Source organism: Ranitomeya imitator, chromosome 1, assembly GCF_032444005.1.
Source record: "Ranitomeya imitator isolate aRanImi1 chromosome 1, aRanImi1.pri, whole genome shotgun sequence".
In the NCBI taxonomy this organism is placed as follows: domain Eukaryota; kingdom Metazoa; phylum Chordata; class Amphibia; order Anura; family Dendrobatidae; genus Ranitomeya; species Ranitomeya imitator.
This window is the reverse complement of record NC_091282.1, coordinates 399105293-399125230: the sequence shown is the minus strand read 5'-3', so window position 1 is coordinate 399125230 and position 19938 is coordinate 399105293. Positions and strand designations below refer to the sequence as shown.

The 19938-nt window shown below is 42.6% G+C and overlaps 1 protein-coding gene across 3 annotated transcripts in view; it reads right to left on the bottom strand.

Moving 5' to 3' along the window:
• The window catches only part of SYK (spleen associated tyrosine kinase), a 255942-nt gene extending 236241 nt beyond the window's left edge, over positions 1 to 19701 (bottom strand). For all 3 annotated transcript variants that reach the window (XM_069762302.1, XM_069762301.1, XM_069762305.1), the window contains exon 1: positions 19402 to 19701. The gene's annotated coding sequence lies outside the window, so the exon portion shown is untranslated. The remainder of the gene's footprint in view (positions 1 to 19401) is intronic.
• Positions 19702 to 19938: the final 237 nt, after the last annotated feature.

Genomic DNA, 19938 nt, shown 5'->3' with positions numbered 1-19938 from the left:
GACTAAATACCCCTATAGATGGAAATAAGAATTCTACCTTGCCTCAGAGCAGAACCCCAAAGGATAGGCAGCCCCCCACAAATATTGACTGTGAGTAGTAGAAGAAAAGACACACGCAGGCAGGAAACAGGATTTAGCAAAAGATGCCACTCTAGCTAAAATAGGAAAGGATAGGACAGAATACTATGCGGTCAGTATTAAAACCCTTCCAAAAATATCCACAGCAGAAAATACAAAAAAAACTCCACCATCTAACTAAAGATGTGGAGCGTATATCTGCAACTCCAGAGAATCCAGCAAGACTGAGAAAACACTGACACAATCTAAGCTGGACAAGAGAAAACAAATGAATAGCACAGAATTATTAAGCACACAGCATGTGTGCCACAGAAACAAAAAACAGACACTTATCTTTGCTGAAATGGCAGCAAGGCAGGAGGAACCAGACAAAGATCCAAAACCTCCCAGAACCATGGACAACTGGCAAGGACTAATGAATCCTGCACACCTAAATACCCCAGTCAGGGCTGCAATCAGCAGATACACCTGACCAGGACTGCAACTCAGGGACAACTGCTTTACCACCTACAACCACTGGAGGGAACCCAAAAGCAGAATTCACAACAGTACCCCCCCCTTGATGAGGGGTCACCGAACCCTCACCAGGGCCCCCAGGACGATCAGGACGAGCCAGATGAAAGGCATGGACCAAATCAGCAGCATGGACATCAGAGGCAAAAACCCAAGAATTATCCTCCTGGCCATAACCCTTCCATTTGACAAGGTACTGAAGCCTCCGCCTCGAAAAACGAGAATCCAAAATCTTCTCAACCACATACTCCAACTCTCCATCAACCAACACAGGGGCCGGAGGATCAACAGAGGGAACAACGGGCACCACATATTTCCGCAATAAAGATCTATGGAAGACATTATGGATAGCAAAAGAGGCCGGAAGCGCCAATCGAAAAGACACCGGATTAATAATCTCAGAAATCCTATAAGGACCAATAAACCGAGGCTTAAACTTAGGGGAAGAAACCTTCATAGGAACATGACGGGAAGACAACCAGACCAGATCCCCAACCCGAAGCCAGGAACCAATACACCGACGACGGTTAGCAAAACGTTGAGCCTCCTCGTGAGACAACACCAAATTGTCCACCACATGAGCCCAAATCTGCTGCAACCTGTCAACCACAGAATCCACACCAGGACAGTCAGAAGGCTCAACCTGCCCAGAAGAAAAGCGAGGATGAAAACCAAAATTACAAAAGAAAGGCGAAACCAAAGTAGCCGCACTAGCCCGATTATTAAAGGGACACTGTCACCTGAATTTGGAGGGAACAATCTTCAGCCATGGAGGCGGGGTTTTGGGGTTTTTGATTCACCCTTTCCTTACCCGCTGGCTGCATGCTGGCTGCAATATTGGATTGAAGTTCATTCTCTGTCCTCCATAGCAGGGGTGTCAAACTGCATTCCTCGAGGGCTGCAAACAGGTCATGTTTTCAGGATTTCCTTGCATTGCACAGGTGATAATTTAATCACCTGCAGAGAATGATTCCAGCACCTTGTGCAATGCTAAGGAAATCTTGAAAACATGCATGGTTTGAGGCCCTCGAGGAATGCAGTTTGACACCCCTGCTCCATAGTACACGCCTGCGCAAGGCAAGATTGCCTTGTGCAGGCATGTACTACGGAGGACAGAGAATGAACTTCAATCCAATATTGCAGCCAGCGGGTAAGGAAAGGGTGAATCAAAATCCCAAAAACCCCACCTCCATGGCTGAAGATTGTTCGCTCCAAATTCAGGTGACAGTGTCCCTTTAAGGGCAAACTCGGCCAATGGCAAGAAGGCCACCCAATCATCCTGACCAGCAGACACAAAGCATCTCAAATAAGTCTCCAAAGTCTGATTAGTTTGCTCGGTCTGGCCATTTGTCTGAGGATGAAATGCAGAAGAAAAAGACAAATCAATGCCCAGCCTAGCACAAAAGGCCCGCCAAAACCTAGAAACAAACTGGGAACCTCTGTCGGACACAATATTCTCCGGAATACCATGCAGACGAACCACATGCTGAAAACACAACGGAACCAAATCTGAAGAGGAAGGCAATTTAGGCAAAGGCACCAAATGAACCATCTTAGAGAACCGGTCACAAACAACCCAGATAACAGACATCTTCTGGGAAACCGGAAGATCAGAAATAAAATCCATAGAAATATGCGTCCAGGGCCTCTCAGGGACTGGCAATGGCAAAAGCAACCCACTAGCACGGGAACAACAAGGCTTGGCCCGCGCACAAGTCCCACAGGACTGCAGAAAAGAACGCACATCACGTGACAAAGAAGGCCACCAAAACGACCTACCAACCAAATCTCTGGTACCAAAAATACCAGGATGACCAGCCAACACAGAACAGTGAACCTCAGAAATCACTCTACTAGTCCATCTGTCAGGAACAAACAGTTTCCCCACTGGACAGAGGTCTGGTCTGTCAGCCTGAAATTCCTGAAGAACCCGTTGTAAATCAGGGGAAATGGCAGAAAGGACCACCCCTTCTTTCAGAATGCCGACCGGTTCAAGGACCTCAGGAAAATCAGGCAAAAAACTCCTAGAGAGGGCATCAGCCTTAATATTCTTAGAACCCGGAAGATACGAAACTACGAAATCAAAACGGGAAAAAAACAAGGACCATCGAGCCTGTCTAGGATTCAGCCGTTTGGCAGACTCGAGGTAAATCAGATTCTTATGATCGGTCAAGACCACAATACGATGCTTAGCTCCCTCAAGCCAATGTCGCCACTCCTCAAACGCCCACTTCATAGCCAACAACTCCCGATTGCCGACATCATAATTGTGTTCAGCAGGCGAAAACTTACGGGAAAAGAAGGCACACGGTTTCATCAAGGAACCAACAGAATCCCTCTGAGACAAAACGGCCCCTGCCCCAATTTCAGAAGCGTCAATCTCAACCTGAAACGGAAGAGAAACATCCGGTTGGCGCAACACCGCAACAGAAGTAAATCGGCGTTTAAGCTCCTGAAAGGCAGAGACAGACGCAGAGGACCAATTCGCCACATCAGCGCCTTTCTTTGTCAAATCGGTCAAGGGTTTAACCACGCTAGAGAAGTTAGCAATGAAACCACGATAAAAATGTTCAAAACACAAAAATTTCTGAAGGCTCTTCACGGATGTGGGTTGAATCCAATCATGAATGGCCTGAACCTTAACCGGATCCATCTCCATAGATGAGGGAGAAAAAATGAAGCCCAAAAAAGAAACCTTCTGCACCGCAAAGAGACACTTAGACCCCTTCACAAACAAAGCATTGTCACGAAGGATCTGAAATACCATCCTGACCTGTTGCACATGAGACTCCCAATCATCGGAAAAAATCAAAATATCGTCCAAATATGCAATCAAGAATTTATCAAGATACGTCCGGAAGATATCATGCATGAAGGACTGAAAAACAGATGGAGCATTAGTGAGCCCGAATGGCATCACAAGGTATTCAAAATGACATTCGGGCGTATTAAACGCAGTTTTCCATTCATCACCCTGCTTAATACGAACAAGATTATATGCCCCCCAAAGGTCAATCTTAGTAAACCAACTAGCCCCCTTAATCCTAGCAAACAAATCAGAAAGCAAGGGTATTGAAACTTGACCGTGATCTTATTCAAGAGGCGATAATCAATGCAGAGTCTCAAGGAGCCATCCTTCTTAGCAACAAAAAAAAATCCCGCTCCAAACGGTGAAGAAGATGGCCGAATATGCCCTTTCGCCAAAGACTCCTTAATATAATTCCGCATGGCGGTATGTTCAGGCATAGACAGGTTGAAAAGTCGGCCCTTAGGAAACTTACAGCCTGGAATCAAGTCAATAGCACAATCACAGTCCCTGTGCGGTGGAAGGGAACTGGACTTGGGCTCATCGAATACATCCTGAAAATCAGACAAAAACTTAGGAATTTCAGAAGAGGAAGAAGAGGAGATTGACATCAAAGGAACATCATTATGAATACCCTGACAACCCCAACTAGTCACAGACATAGACTTCCAGTCCAACACAGGATTATGTACCTGCAACCACGGAAAACCCAGCACGATAGCATCATGCAAATTATGCAACACCAGAAATCGACAATCTTCCTGATGGGCTGGCGCCATGCGCATGGTCACCTGTGTCCAAAACTGGGGCTTATTTTTAGCCAAAGGTGTAGCATCAATGCCCCTTAAAGGAATAGGGTTCTGCAAAGGCTGCAAGGGAAAACCACAACGCCTGGCAAACTCAAAGTCCATTAAGTTTTAAGCGGCGCCAGAATCCACAAACGCCATGACCGAAAATGATGACAATGAGCAGATCAAGGACACATATAACAGAAATTTAGGTTGTACAGTACTGATGGTAAATGAACTGGCGATCCTCTTTGTCCGCTTAGGGCAGACAGAAATGACATGAGAAGCGTCGCCACAATAATAACACAACCTATTCTGACGTCTGAAACCTTGTCGTTCCGTTCTAGACAGAATCCTATCACACTGCATTGGCTCAGGAATTTGCTGTGAGGACAACGCCACAGCGCGCACAGTTCTGCGCTCCCGCAAGCGCCGGTCAATCTGAATGGCCAGAGACATAGAATCACTCAGACCGAAAGGCGTGGGAAACCCCACCATAACATCTTTAACGGATTCAGAAAGACCCTTTCTGAAAATTGCCGCCAAAGCATCATCATTCCATTTAGTCAACACAGACCATTTTCTAAATTTCTGACAATACAATTCTGCCGCCTCTTGACCCTGAGACAGGGCCAACAAGGTCTTCTCCGCTTGATCCACAGAATTAGGTTCATCATATAATAATCCCAAAGCCTGAAAAAATGAGTCTGCATTAAGCAAGGCCAGATTCCCAGATTCCAGGGAAAATGCCCAATCCTGTGGATCGCCACGCAGCAGGGAGATGACGATTTTAACCTGCTGAATGGAATCACCGGAGGATCGAGGTCTCAGAGCAAAAAACAGTTTACAGTTGTTTTAAAAAAACTCCAAAATTTGGACCTGTCACCAAAAAACAAATCAGGAGTGTTATGACCTGGTGGTCAGGACAATAATGGACCTGGTGGTTAAGAGCACACAGAATGACCTGATAGTTACTGATAATAAGGACGAGCTCTGGGACGTGGGAACTCTGCTGACCGCAATCCCTAATCCTGTCAAACACACTAGAAATAGCCGTGGATTGCGCCTAACGCTCCCTATGCAACTCGGCACAGCCTAAGAAACTAGCTAGCCCTGAAGATAGAAAAATAAAGCCTACCTTGCCTCAGAGAAATTCCCCAAAGGAAAAGGCAGCCCCCCACATATAATGACTGTGAGTAAGATGAAAATACAAACACAGAGATGAAATAGATTTAGCAAAGTGAGGCCCGACTTACTGAACAGACCGTTGATAGGAAAGGTTACTTTGCGATCAGCACAAAAACCTACAAAAAGACCACGCAGAGGGCGCAAAAAGACCCTCCACACCGACTCACGGTGCGGAGGCGCTCCCTCTGCGTCCCAGAGCTTCCAGCAAGCAAGAAAACAATAAAAATAGCAAGCTGGCCAGAAAAATAGCAAACCAAAGAAATACAAGCTGGAACTTAGCTTCTGCTGGGAAGACAGGTCACTAGAACGATCCAGGAGTGAACTAAACCAATACTGGAACATTGACAGGTGGCATGGAGCAAAGATCTAAGTGGAATTAAATAGAGCAGCAGCTAACGAATTAATCTAGTCACCTGTGGAAGGAAACTCAGAAACACCCACCAGAGGAAGTCCATGGACAGAACCAGCCGAAGTACCATTCATGACCACAGGAGGGAGCCCGACAACAGAATTCACAACAGTACCCCCCCTTGAGGAGGGGTCACCGAACCCTCACCAGAGCCCCCAGGACGACCAGGATGAGCCAAATGAAAGGCACAAACCAGATCGGCAGCATGAACATCAGAGGCAAAAACCCAGGAATTATCTTCCTGACCATAAGCCTTCCACTTGACCAGGTACTGGAGTTTCCGTCTCAAAACACGAGAATCCAAAATCTTCTCCACCACATACTCCAACTCTCCCTCAACCAACACCGGGGCAGGAGGATCAACGGATGGAACCACAGGCGCCACGTATCTCCGCAATAACGACCTATGGAACACATTATGGATGGCAAAAGAAGCAGGAAGGGCCAAACGAAGTGACACAGGATTGATAACCTCAGAAATCTTATACGGACCAATGAAACGAGGCTTAAACTTAGGAGAGGAAACCTTCATAGGAACATAACGAGACGACAACCAAACCAAATCCCCAACACGAAGTCGGGGACCCACACAGCGCCGGCGGTTAGCGAAACGTTGAGCCTTCTCCTGGGACAATGTCAAATTGTCCACCACATGAGTCCAAATCTGCTGCAACCTATCCACAACAGTATCTACACCAGGACAGTCCGAAGACTCAACCTGCCCTGAAGAGAAACGAGGATGGAAACCAGAATTGCAGAAAAACGGCGAAACCAAAGTAGCCGAGCTGGCCCGATTATTAAGGGCGAACTCAGCCAACGGCAAAAAGGACACCCAATCATCCTGATCAGCAGAAACAAAGCATCTCAGATAAGTTTACAAAGTTTGATTAGTTCGTTCGGTTTGGCCATTTGTCTGAGGATGGAAAGCCGAGGAAAAAGACAAATCAATGCCCATCCTAGCACAAAAGGATCGCCAAAACCTCGAAACAAACTGGGAACCTCTGTCAGAAACGATGTTCTCAGGGATACCATGTAAACGAACCACATGCTGGAAAAATAATGGCACCAAATCAGAGGAGGAAGGCAATTTAGACAAAGGTACCAAATGGACCATCTTAGAAAAGCGATCACAAACCACCCAAATGACTGACATCTTTTGAGAGACGGGGAGATCCAAAATAAAATCCATAGAAATATGCGTCCAGGGCCTCTTCGGGACCGGCAAGGGCAAAAGCAACCCACTGGCACGAGAACAGCAGGGCTTAGCCCGAGCACAAGTCCCACAGGACTGCACAATAGAACGCACATCCCGTGACAAAGATGGCCACCAGAAGGATCTAGCCACCAAATCTCTGGTACCAAAGATTCCAGGATGCCCAGCCAACACTGAACAATGAATCTCAGAGATAACTCTACTAGTCCATCTATCAGGGACAAACAGTTTCTCCGCTGGGCAACGGTCAGGTCTATCAGCCTGAAATTTTTGCAGCACCCGCCGCAAATCAGGGGAGATGGCAGACAAAATTACCCCCTCTTTGAGAGTACCCGCCGGCTCAGGAACACCCGGAGAGTCAGGCACAAAACTCCTTGACAGGGCATCAGCCTTCACATTCTTAGAGCCCGGAAGGTACGAAACCACAAAATCAAAATGGGAGAAAAATAACGACCATCGAGCCTGTCTCGGATTCAACCGTTTGGCAGACTCAAGATAAGTCAAATTCTTGTGATCTGTCAAGACCACCACGCGATGCTTGGGTCCTTACAGCCAATGACGCCACTCCTCGAATGCCCACTTCATGGCCAACAACTCACGATTACCAACATCATAGTTACGCTCAGCAGGCGAAAACTTTCTAGAAAAGAAAGCACATGGCTTCATCACCGAGCCATCAGAACTTCTTTGCGACAAAACAGCCCCTGCTCCAATCTCAGAAGCATCAACCTCAACCTGAAACGGGAGCGAAACATCTGGCTGGCACAACACAGGGGCAGAAGAAAAAAGACGCTTCAACTCCTGAAAAGCCTCTACAGCTGCAGAAGACCAATTGACCACATCAGCACCCTTCTTGGTCAAATCAGTCAACGGTTTATCAACAGTAGAAAAATTAGCGATGAAGCGCCGATAAAAATTAGCAAAGCCCAGGAACTTCTGCAGGCTCTTCACAGATGTCGGCTGAGTCCAATCGTAAATGGCCTGGACTTTAACAGGGTCCATCTCGATAGTAGAAGGGGAAAAAATGAACCCCAAAAATGAAACCTTCTGAACTCCAAAGAGACACTTTGACCCCTTCACAAACAAGGAATTCGCACGAAGGACCTGGAACACCATTCTGACCTGCTTCACATGAGACTCCCAATCATCCGAAAAGACCAAAATATCATCCAAATACACAATCAGGAATTTATCCAGGTACTCTCGGAAGATGTCATGCATAAAGGACTGAAATACTGATGGAGCATTGGAAAGCCCGAATGGCATAACCGGGTACTCAAAATGGCCCTCGGGCGTATTAAATGCTGTTTTCCATTCATCGCCTTGTTTAATACACACAAAATTATACGCCCCTCGAAGATCTATCTTGGTGAACCAACTAGCCCCTTTAATACGAGCAAACAAATCAGATAGCAACGGCAAAGGATACTGAAATTTGACTGTAATTTTATTAAGAAGGCGGTAATCAATACAAGGTCTCAAAGAACCATCCTTCTTGGCCACAAAAAAGAACCCTGCTCCTAACGGTGATGACGACGGGCGAATATGGCCTTTCTCCAAGGATTCCTTTATATAACTCCGCATAGCGGCGTGTTCTGGCACAGATAAATTGAACAATCGGCCCTTAGGAAACTTACTACCAGGAATCAAATTAATTGCACAATCGCAATCCCTATGAGGAGGTAAGGCACTGGCTTTGGGCTCATCAAATACATCCCGATAATCCGACAAAAACTCTGGAACTTCAGAAGGGGTGGATGACGAAATAGACAAAAATGGAACATCACCATGTACCCCCTGGCAACTCCAGCTGGACACAGACATAGATTTCCAGTCTAATACTGGATTATGAACCTGTAGCCATGGCAACCCCAAAACGACCACATCATGCAGATTATGCAACACCAGAAAGCGGATATCCTCCTGATGTGCAGGAGCCATCAAATTCAGGGCAGCGCCTGAATCCACAAATGCCATAACAGAATAGGATGACAAAGAGCAAATCAGAGTAACAGACAATAGAAATTTAGACTGTACCGTACCAATGGTGGCAGACCTAGCGAACAGCTTAGTGCGCTTAGGACAAACGGAGATAGCATGAGTGGAATCACCACAGTAAAAACATAGCCCATTCCAACGTCTGTGTTCCTGCCGTTCAGTTCTGCTCAAAGTCCTATCACATTGCATAGGCTCAGGCCCATGCTCAGATAGTACCGCCAAATGGTGCACAGCTTTACGCTCACGCAAGCGTCGATCGATCTGAATGGCCAAGGACATAGACTCATTCAGACCAGCAGGCATGGGAAACCCCACCATGACATCCTTAAGGGCTTCAGAGAGACCCTTTCTGAAGATTGCTGCCAGGGCACATTCATTCCACTGAGTGAGCACAGACCACTTTCTAAACTTCTGACAATATATCTCCGCTTCATCCTGACCCTGACACAGAGCTAGCAAGATTTTCTCTGCCTGATCCACTGAATTAGGTTCGTCATAAAGCAATCCAAGCGCCAGGAAAAACGCATCAACATCACGCAATGCCGGATCTCCTGGCGCAAGGGAAAATGCCCAGTCTTGAGGGTCACCACGTAACAAAAAAATAATGATCTTTACTTGTTGAACAGGGTCACCTGAGGAGCGAGGTTTCAAGGCAAGAAATAATTTACAATTCTTTTTGAAATTCAAGAACTTAGATCTATCACCAAAAAACAAATCAGGAATTGGAATCCTAGGCTCAGACATCGGATTCTGAACCACAAAATCTTGAATGTTTTGTACCCTTGTAGTGAGATTATCCATCCAAGAGGACAGACCTTGAATGTCCATGTTTACACCAGTGTCCTGAACCACCCAGAGGTAAAGGGGAAGAAAGAGACAAAACACACTGCAAAGAAAAAAAAAATGGTCTCAGAACTTCTCTTATCCCTCTATTGAGATGCATTAGTACTTTGGGCCACCTGTACTGTTATGACCTGGTGGTCAGGACAATAATGGACCTGGTGGTTAAGAGCACACGGAATGACCTGATAGTTACTGATAATAAGGACGAGCTCTGGGACGTGGGAACTCTGCTGACCGCAATCCCTAATACTATCAAACACACTAGAAACGCTCCCTATGCAACTCGGCACAGCCTAAGAAACTAGCTAGCCCTGAAGATAGAAAAATAAAGCCTACCTTGCCTCAGAGAAATTCCCCAAAGGAAAAGGCAGCCCTCCACATATAATGACTGTGAGTAAGATGAAAATACAAACACAGAGATGAAATAGATTTAGCAAAGTGAGGCCCGACTTACTGAACAGACCGAGGATAGGAAAGGTTACTTTGCGATCAGCACAAAAACCTACAAAAAGACCACGCAGAGGGCGCAAAAAGACCCTCCGCACCGACTCACGGTGCGGAGGCGCTCCCTCTGCGTCCCAGAGCTTCCAGCAAGCAAGAAAACAATAAAAATAGCAAGCTGGACAGAAAAATAGCAAACCAAAGAAATACAAGCTGGAACTTAGCTTCTGCTGGGAAGACAGGTCACTAGAACGATCCAGGAGTGAACTAAACCAATACTGGAACATTGACAGGTGGCATGGAGCAAAGATCTAAGTGGAGTTAAATAGAGCAGCAGCTAACGAATTAATCTCGTCACCTGTGGAAGGAAACTCAGAAACACCCACCAGAGGAAGTCCATGGACAGAACCAGCCGAAGTACCATTCATGACCACAGGAGGGAGCCCGACAACAGAATTCACAATACAGGAGTAGGAATCTTCGGCTCTAAAACAGGAGTCTGAACAATATAATCAGAAATACCCTGTACCCTAGCAGCAAGCTGGTCCACACGAGAAGCTAATTCCTGAATATCCATGCTAGCACAAGACTCCTCAGCCACCCAGAGAAAAAGAGGGAAGAGAAGATAAAGCAGACTGCAGAAAAAAAAATGGCTCAACACCCTTCTTCCCTTCTTCTGAGATGCATTTAACTCATTATTGGCCAGTTGTACTGTTATGATCCAGTGACCTTGGAGCTGCATGGAACTTTCTCTGGGGTTGGTGGAAACTAAACTGACCGCAAATCCTGAACTTAACACCGCAACTAGAAGTAGCCGTGGGGTGTGCCTAACAAATCCTAGACACCTCGACATAGTCGGAGGACTAAATACCCCTATAGATGGAAATAGGAATTCTACCTTGCCTCAGAGCAGAACCCCAAAGGATAGGCAGCCCCCCACAAATATTGACTGTGAGTAGTAGAGGAAAAGACACACGCAGGCAGGAAACAAGATTTAGCAAAAGTGGCCACTCTAGCTAAAATAGGAAAGGATAGGACAGAATACTATGCGGTCAGTATTAAAACCCTTCCAAAAATATCTACAGCAGAAAATACAAAAAAACTCCACCATCTAACTAAAGATGTGGAGCGTATATCTGCAACTCCAGAGAATCCAGCAAGACTGAGAAAACACTGACACAATCTAAGCTGGACAAGAGAAAACAAATGAATAGCACAGAATTATTAAGCTCACAGCATGTGTGCCACAGAAACAAAAAACAGACACTTATCTTTGCTGAAATGGCAGCAAGGCAGGAGGAACCAGACAAAGATCCAAAACCTCTCAGAACCATGGACAACTGGCAAGGACTAATGAATCCTGCACACCTAAATACCCCAGTCAGAGCTGCAATCAGCAGATACACCTGACCAGGACTGCAACTCAGGGACAACTGCATTACCACCTACAACCACTGGAGGGAACCCAAAAGCAGAATTCACAACAATGTTCATATTGCCTCATGGCAGACGTGGCCCTGTGTAGAAGTGTATATGGGTTATAAAATTCTATATTAAATAATCAGTTTTATTTTTTTTACATGTTTTACTTATACAGGCAGTCCCCAGGTTACCTAATAAATAGGTCTTGTACATTGAATTTGTATGCAAGTTGGAACAAATTCAGCAAAAAAAATAATACATCATCGCACATCTCTTTGGCCATCTCACTACTCGTTGCCTGCTGTCTGGTCCTAATTTTCCCACTGTAGCATGCCGCATCTCCAGCCTCTTCAGTATTGGCCAGGACTTCCGATCATGTTCAGGCCTTGAAAGTCACTGTGTATTGCAAGGTCATGATCTGGCCTATAATAAAGAGACCAGCAATGCAGTGCTTGATCGTGGAAAGAATATGAGTAGACAAAGTGTAGCGAGCAGGAGGGCGGCCAGAAATGTCAGTATTTTTTATTTTATTTTGATGGTGGAAAGAAAATGAGTAGACAAAGTGTAGCGAGCATAATAATAATAATAACTGAAACACAAAAAAGACACAGTAAAACCAAAAAACACTCTGTTGCAGAAAATATCAGTAAACAGCAAGTGCTAGTAAAAAGATGGAAAAAGACAGGGTATTTGGTTAATACATTTTTTGCAAAAAATGTATATTATGCCACTCTACCTAACGTCAAGGTATACCCATAATAGAGCAGTCCTAACTAATGTAAATTATCCCTATCTCATGTATTTAAAAACCCTGGTCATATGTATAATACCTGTATGAGCAGGATTCAGAAAGGAAATGACCAATGTGGACACGTAGCATAGACTAGGGAGGTTCCCACCCCTCCTTGTGAGCCGTGCACATATAAGGTGTTCTATGCTACATGTCCACAGCTTAATATACATTTTTTGCAAAAAACGTATTTACCAAATACCCTGTGTTTTTCCATCTTTTTACTAGCAGTTGTTGTTTACTGATATTTTCTGCAACAGAGTATTTTTGGTTTTACTGTGCCTTTTTTGCGTTTCAGTTTCTTGGTGGTGTGAATGGTGTCCTTACAGGCTTGTTCACCATGTGCACAGATCATGTGTTTGTTTTAACTAATGATAATAGCAAAATTGTATCAATATATTCAAACATAAATTATTTAAAGTATAAAAATGGATGCCTCTTGTCGGACTAAAAAACAGAACAACAGACTGACAACCTTTTCTAGAATTAGCATGAAATAGTATCAGACTCAGTGGTTGTATTAGCCATCTGCGTCAAGGCTAAACAAATGTGCAGGGATGGAAGCTGAATACATATACACAACAGTATATCTTACAACTAGAACAGCACCAAAATTATTTGTGAAGGCCAAAGTGCCTTTCTCAAAATTTAACAAATGCACATGATTGTAAAATATTAAATTAAGAAGGCTACAGCTTATGCAAAAATGAATATATGACTGTTTTACCTTTGTATAGGTAGAAACAATGCAATTGGTTATAAAGTGCCTCAGTGCATATACCGTAAATACAATTGTAAAAAACCTTAGGGATAACTTGACCCTTGTTGTGCAGAAAATGCAGAGATGTAAACATAACCAATAATCACCTGAAATAATAGTCAGTTCTGAACGAACAGCTCGAACCATGTGGATAAAGTGCATATTGTATAAATATATACTGTAGCTTGGTTGTGAGTCAAGGCTGCTGTGTCCCCACCCCAACGCGCGTTTCGATGATTATTCTTCTGGGGGCGTGCTCATTTTATATGCTCATTTTATTCAGCTCTGCAGCCACTATTGCATGATGTGGACAGTTTAACATGCTAAAACTGGTGAAATGTCCTCTTAAAAAATGAATTAACACTAAAGGGGGGCAGTATAAATAAAATAAGAGAACAAGAGCAAGAACTGGTTACTTAACCTGGTGACAGATCCTCTTTAAGCTCTACAGGAATGTTTACAAAGTAGTTATAGGACTAGTGTTGAGCGATACCGTCCGATATTTGAAAGTATCGGTATTGGATGGTATCGGCCGATATCCGAAAAATATCGGATATCGCCGATACCGATATCCGATACCAATACAAGTCAATGGGACACAAATATCGGAAGGTATCCTGTAATGGATCCCAGGGTCTGAAGGAGAGGAAACTCCATATTCATGTGTAAAATAAAGAATAAAAATTAAAAATATTGATATACTTACCCTCTGACGGGCCCTGGTCGTCACCGCTGCAACCGCCTTGCTTTCGTTCCGAAGAATGAGCGCGTAAAGGGCCTTCGATGACGTCTCGGATTGTGATTGGTCGCTGAGCGGTCATGTGAGGGTTCACATGACCGCTCAGTGACCAATCACAATCCGAGACGTTATCGAAGGCCCTTTACGCGCTCATTCTTCGGAACGAAAGCAAGGCGGTTGCAGCGGTGACGACCAGGGCCCGTCAGAGGGTAAGTATATCAATATTTTTTATTTTTATTCTTTATTTTACACATTAATCTTAATCCCGATACCGATTCCCGATATCACAAAAATATCGGAACTCGGTATCGGAATTCCGATACCGCAAATATCGGCCGATACCCGATACTTGCGGTATCGGAATGCTCAACACTATATAGGACACATTAATTCAAAAATATAGGCAATACACAGATAAAACTAGGGTGGATGAAGAGACATGAAATGTAAGGAGAAGAAGGAAGTTGAATGTGGATGTAGCTGCAGATAAGCTTTTGCATAGATACAAGCTTTTTTGTTTCCTTGACCGTATTTGCAAGAAATAACGCTTGCACTACAGAAAGAAAAAGCTATTTTTTTCAGGCAGCATATTAGCATTAAATATTACAAAATTAAACCATGATCATGAGTGCAATGAATGAAACTTGCATCTCTCCTAACTACTAAGCCTAGTAAATCATTGGTGTGTCCAGTATTTGCTTTTCAGATTACCAGAGGAAAAATAATGTTATCTCATGCATTCCATTAAAGGGGCAAAGATCCATTTTGTTTTATGAATTTCTAGAGGAAACTAGCAAATCCAAGGTGTTACCCTATTATCATAAATAAAAGTATGGAATATTAATAAGATAATTCTTTAAACACAGTAAATGCAACATGCCACATTATGAAACAATCCGCTTCTATTGGGCATTGATGGAGATGAGCTAATAAAATCTATCAATTGAATTTGTTTCAAATTGTTATGATTTCTATGATTCTGACAAATTTGGACAATTTTACATTCAGTTGGCATGAATCGAATAAAATTACTTCTGCCATTTTACTTATTGCAGAAAATTACTACAGCCTGAGAATGATCACACGACCTTTTGTGCAGCTGTTTAGGCTTCCCTATGATGCAGCTATCTCAACACATGCTAACAGCTAAACAGATGGGGCTATAGTAGCCTGTATAAAAGCAGAGGCATGGAATGTAGCAGTCATTTTGTGGTGAATCTGGATAGTGAAAGGATGTCACATCTCACAGCTTAACAACAGAGATAGGGAGAGAAAGCCATAAAACTCTGACGAAACTGTACAAATAGTGTATAACAGTGAAGAAGATTAGTGTGTGAGGAATAAGCTGTTGGTTGTTATAGGTTAGCTTTTTGCCCATTGTCATAGCTGCTGAGGTGACTTTGACATTATTGAGGATAACTTGGTGTTAAACCCTAGAGTAGGCTTTGGAGTTCTATTAATTCGCTGCAAATCCATTCATCATATATGAAATTTTTGGGAAAAAGGTGGAATAGCTGATGATTTAAAATTTCAAAAGATTTGCTTATCCGCATTATTTGGTTGTTAAAAACTTTTAAAACATAGTTTTAATGCTAAATAAACAAAATAAGCAGTAACCTGTAACCAGTTAATCTTTAAATAAAAGTAAGCTGCCAAAGTGATTAGATTGTTGACTAAAATCCTACAGCCATCAGTTGATGTTGTCATGGTAAGTTACTAACCATTCCTGTATAAGTGGCCATTTAACGAGGACCTGGCCAAGTCTACCAGAGTGAGAGCCACTCTTTCTTAGCAACTCATGACTAACAAAGGAATTTCTTGGATAAGGTACTTTCCTCTGCGATATCTATATATCCTAACAAAAAGCTGTATGGAAATGGATTATCATGTTCATAAAAAAGAAAGAAAGATATCAACACTTAAAGGGACACTGTCACCTGAATTTGGAGGGAACAATCTTCAGCCATGGAGGCGGGGTTTTTGGGTGTTTGATTCACCCTTTCCTTACCCGCTGGCTGCATGCTGGCTGCAATATTGGATTGAAGTTTATTCTCTGTCCTCCATAGTACACACCTGCGCAAGGCAAGATTGCCTTGCGCAGGCATGTACTACGGAGGACAGAGAATGAACTTCAATCCAATATTGCAGCCAGCATGCAGCCAGCGGGTAAGGAAAGGGTGAATCAAACACCCAAAAACCCCGCCTCCATGGCTGAAGATTGTTCCCTCCAAATTCAGGTGACAGTGTCCCTTTAAGGACTTGTTCAGGCAAGATACTACATACTGTAGACATGTGAAAATCGAGTAGCACACTTACAGCACACTTGCCAATGTTATTTAATTGAGCTATTGAGATGGGAGACTTTTCACAAGGCCCTAATGTCAGTCTGAAAAATATAAAAGCACTAGTCTACTCCATGTTTCAGGATGAAATTTGCCTATTCAAATTTATGGGAACTAAAAAAAATCAGATCCCATACTGATCGTCCGTAAAACAGTTTATATCATCTATTTCTAAATGTAGTTTTAATTCCTGTTTGGAGATAACTTACAAAAAGGTGAAGTGGCATACTAGCCCCTTCCCAACTTCTGTTATACATGTAACGCACAAGATGGAAGTGGGTGTATGGCACAAACGCTTCATACACTGAGGCTAAGCCCTCCCTATACCCAGGATCTGCCTCTAAAAGACAAAGCTGGAGTCAAGTGTAGTCCACGACTATTAACTTGTTAAATGCTGCCATCAGTCTGTGGCAGCGACATTAACAGACCACCCGTGTCTACCATCACGTCTCTCTGTTGAAACACAGCTTGTTGCTGAGCTTCAAAGGAAACTGATTTTTATTATATACAGAAATATTGCTCAATAAAGATGATTTGTCGACCACACTTCCAACTCCTCTGTTCCCCTATTTAAAAAAAATAAAAAAATATATATTTAATACCACTGCATCCATAAAAGTCTGATCTATCAAAGTATAAAATGTATTAATCCGATCAATAAACATTGTGAATAGAAAAAAATATCAAAGGACAAAATTGCTTATTTGGTCACTTCAGTGCAAATTAATACATGAAATAAGAAGTGATCAGGATGTCATATTTATACCAAAGTGGTATCAATAAAAATATCTACTTCCCCTGCAAAAAAAACCCTCATACATCTCAATCGACCAAAAAGTGAAAACGTTGCGGGTCTCAGAAATTGTCAACACAAAGAATTTTTTTTTTGTACAAGCTTTGACATTTTTTTTCACTACGAACAATAAAAACAATGGACATGTTTGGTATTGTTGTAATTGTACTAACCTGGAGAACATTCCCCAACCCTCTTTTTTCTATTTTTTTAATGTAAAAATAAAAAAATCTAATTTATACCCACCTATCCACTAATAATCCATAATGCTGATGTCCCACAAAGTTTACCAACTCTGCTACTTCTAGTTGCATTGCTGAGTAGTGTCAAATGTTACCCGTCAGTCCGGAATGTGAGAACGCTCCTGCGTATGACCAGTGGTGATGTCATTAAAGTTGCCGCCGGTCACACACAGCCATGTTCTCGCTCAGTTCAGTGTCATCTGGTTGCAGGCCTGAGCGGTCGCATTACTGATGTCACCACTCGGCAATGCAACCAGATATAGCAGAGTTGGGGATCATTGTGGTACATCAGCATTATGGCTTATCGGCATACAGGTGACTGTATAACTTTGATTTTTTTTACTTTTACATTAACAAATGGGTAAACTAGGTCTGGGAAGTGTTTATTTCAATTTAAGGACTTTTTCTGTGTGTGTCTTTATTAGTTTTCACTAATTGGTGGCTGCGAGCTGCTATTTTTAGGCTGGGGAGGGCCGATATCCCCTCCCCAGTCTGAGAATACCAGTCCCTCATCTGTCTGCTTTATCTTGTCTGGTTATAAAAAATGGGACTCCGAACGTTACCTTTCGACTTCACCCATATTTAAACAAAACACAAAAAAACAGTGCTGGAAAAGGTTTTTTTTGGCAATTGTACCACACGTGGAATTTTTTTTCCCGTTTTTCAGTACATTGGGTATTAAAATGAATTTAAAAATACAACTAGTTCCACTAAAATCAAGTCCTCATACGGCTATGTGAATGGAAAAATAAAAATGTAACGGCTTTTGGAAGAAGGGGAAGGTAAAGTCAAAACCCAAAAAAGAAAACAGGCCATGTCAGGATGGGGTTAAAGAATTAGTTTGAGACTTAAACAATTTAACATTTTTTTAAAGAAAATATGGGACATGTAATAGAATAATAAGTACCGTAATCTGATGCTCTAAATGTCCTCAATAGTTTGTATTTACTGTGAAAATGTTCTGTGACCACTGTAGGCAATCATGTGGTGGTCTGTGCTGAGGTCAGTGACTGGCTGCAGCCGTCATATAGATTTATATGATGGTAAGAGACCATTATAACATGGAAGCAAACAATGACCATTGGGGATCACTGCGGCTTCGGATCTTAAAATGCCGGGGATTCAACAGAAGATTATTATTATTATTTTTTTATTATATCAATTTTCCAGCGATTAGGTATTTTATAAAGTACTGGACACAGGGGCGTACAAAAACAGAAGAGGGCTACTATGCAAGAACAGTATGGAACAATTTGGAGTCCAATAGTTCCTCATAATAAACCCCTTTATGTGCTGCTTTTGCAGGTGGAAGTGGACCCACTAACTTCTTGGGCCCCCGATAGCAACAATAATATGTCCACCTTTGCCTGGACAATCCCTTTAAGATCACTTGAATACGATGTCTTATTCTACCACTGATATTTACCATGATATTTATTTTCATTATTACCCATAGATGGTGCTAGCCTTTGGAGAGATGGTAGTTGAGATAAATTAAAAGTCTTAGAAGAGCGGGGAATGTGACACTGCCTAATTTGGCACATTTGCTTTTCAGGTCTGTAGGAAAACTGGATAAAAAGCCCTATAATAAGTGTTTACATTGGCAGTCATGTAGTAGAACGACATATATGTAGTTGCTGTGAAAGTTTCAGCTTATTCATGCAATTAATTTATAGCTACTAAATAGCACTAACGAAATAAACAACTTAACCTAAAATAACTAAAAATAACCTAAAATGGATCATTTCTATAGAACATTATGTCTTTAATAACTAACATAATCCATTGACCTTATTCTAGTAATTTGGTAATTTACATGGCAATTCTATGACATGGAAACACAAGACCAAGTAATGCCATGCCCATTAAGCCTCTTAGTGGAAGTCTTATGAGGAGTAGCACCATCTTTGATCTTCAGCTCTAGGCAGACAAAGAGTTAATGATCAGGGACAATGATAATAAGTGTTACCAGACCTTTCCCCACCACGATATCCACCACTCCATGTCTTATATAACCTCAATACATGAGCTCTTACCTGTTGCCTGAATCCACTGATATCGAGCAGTTCTTCTTTTTTCGTCCTGAGGAACGGTCTCCCGACTAAGACAACTTTTGAGTTAGAAGTTTATGAATATCCATCTCTCTCCCAGAAAGCTAGTTTTGGTCAAATGAAAGAAAAATAAATATGAAAAGATCCTTGTGATGTAGCTGGGTGTTGTGGACACTGAACGAGAAGGCGTAATTCTGAAGCCGAACTGTGAAAATCTATCAACTGGAACTGTGTGGCTGCTTCCTCATTTTCTCATCTTGTTGTGTTTGCACCGACTTCCTTAACGGCTGTTTGCCACATTACTTCCTTTTACATTCTCTGTATACTCCTTTATGACAGAGGGAATACATTGCATAAGAACTAAACATGTCAGTGAACTCATGTCGACCGAAAAGTATTGACCAGTGTTGAACTTTTCATGTGTTAAGCAGATGTAGAATATAATATACACATATGCACCAAATGGTTTTTTTTTTCTAATCTTCCATATAACTTACATTTTTGGGGGCAATTTCATTACGT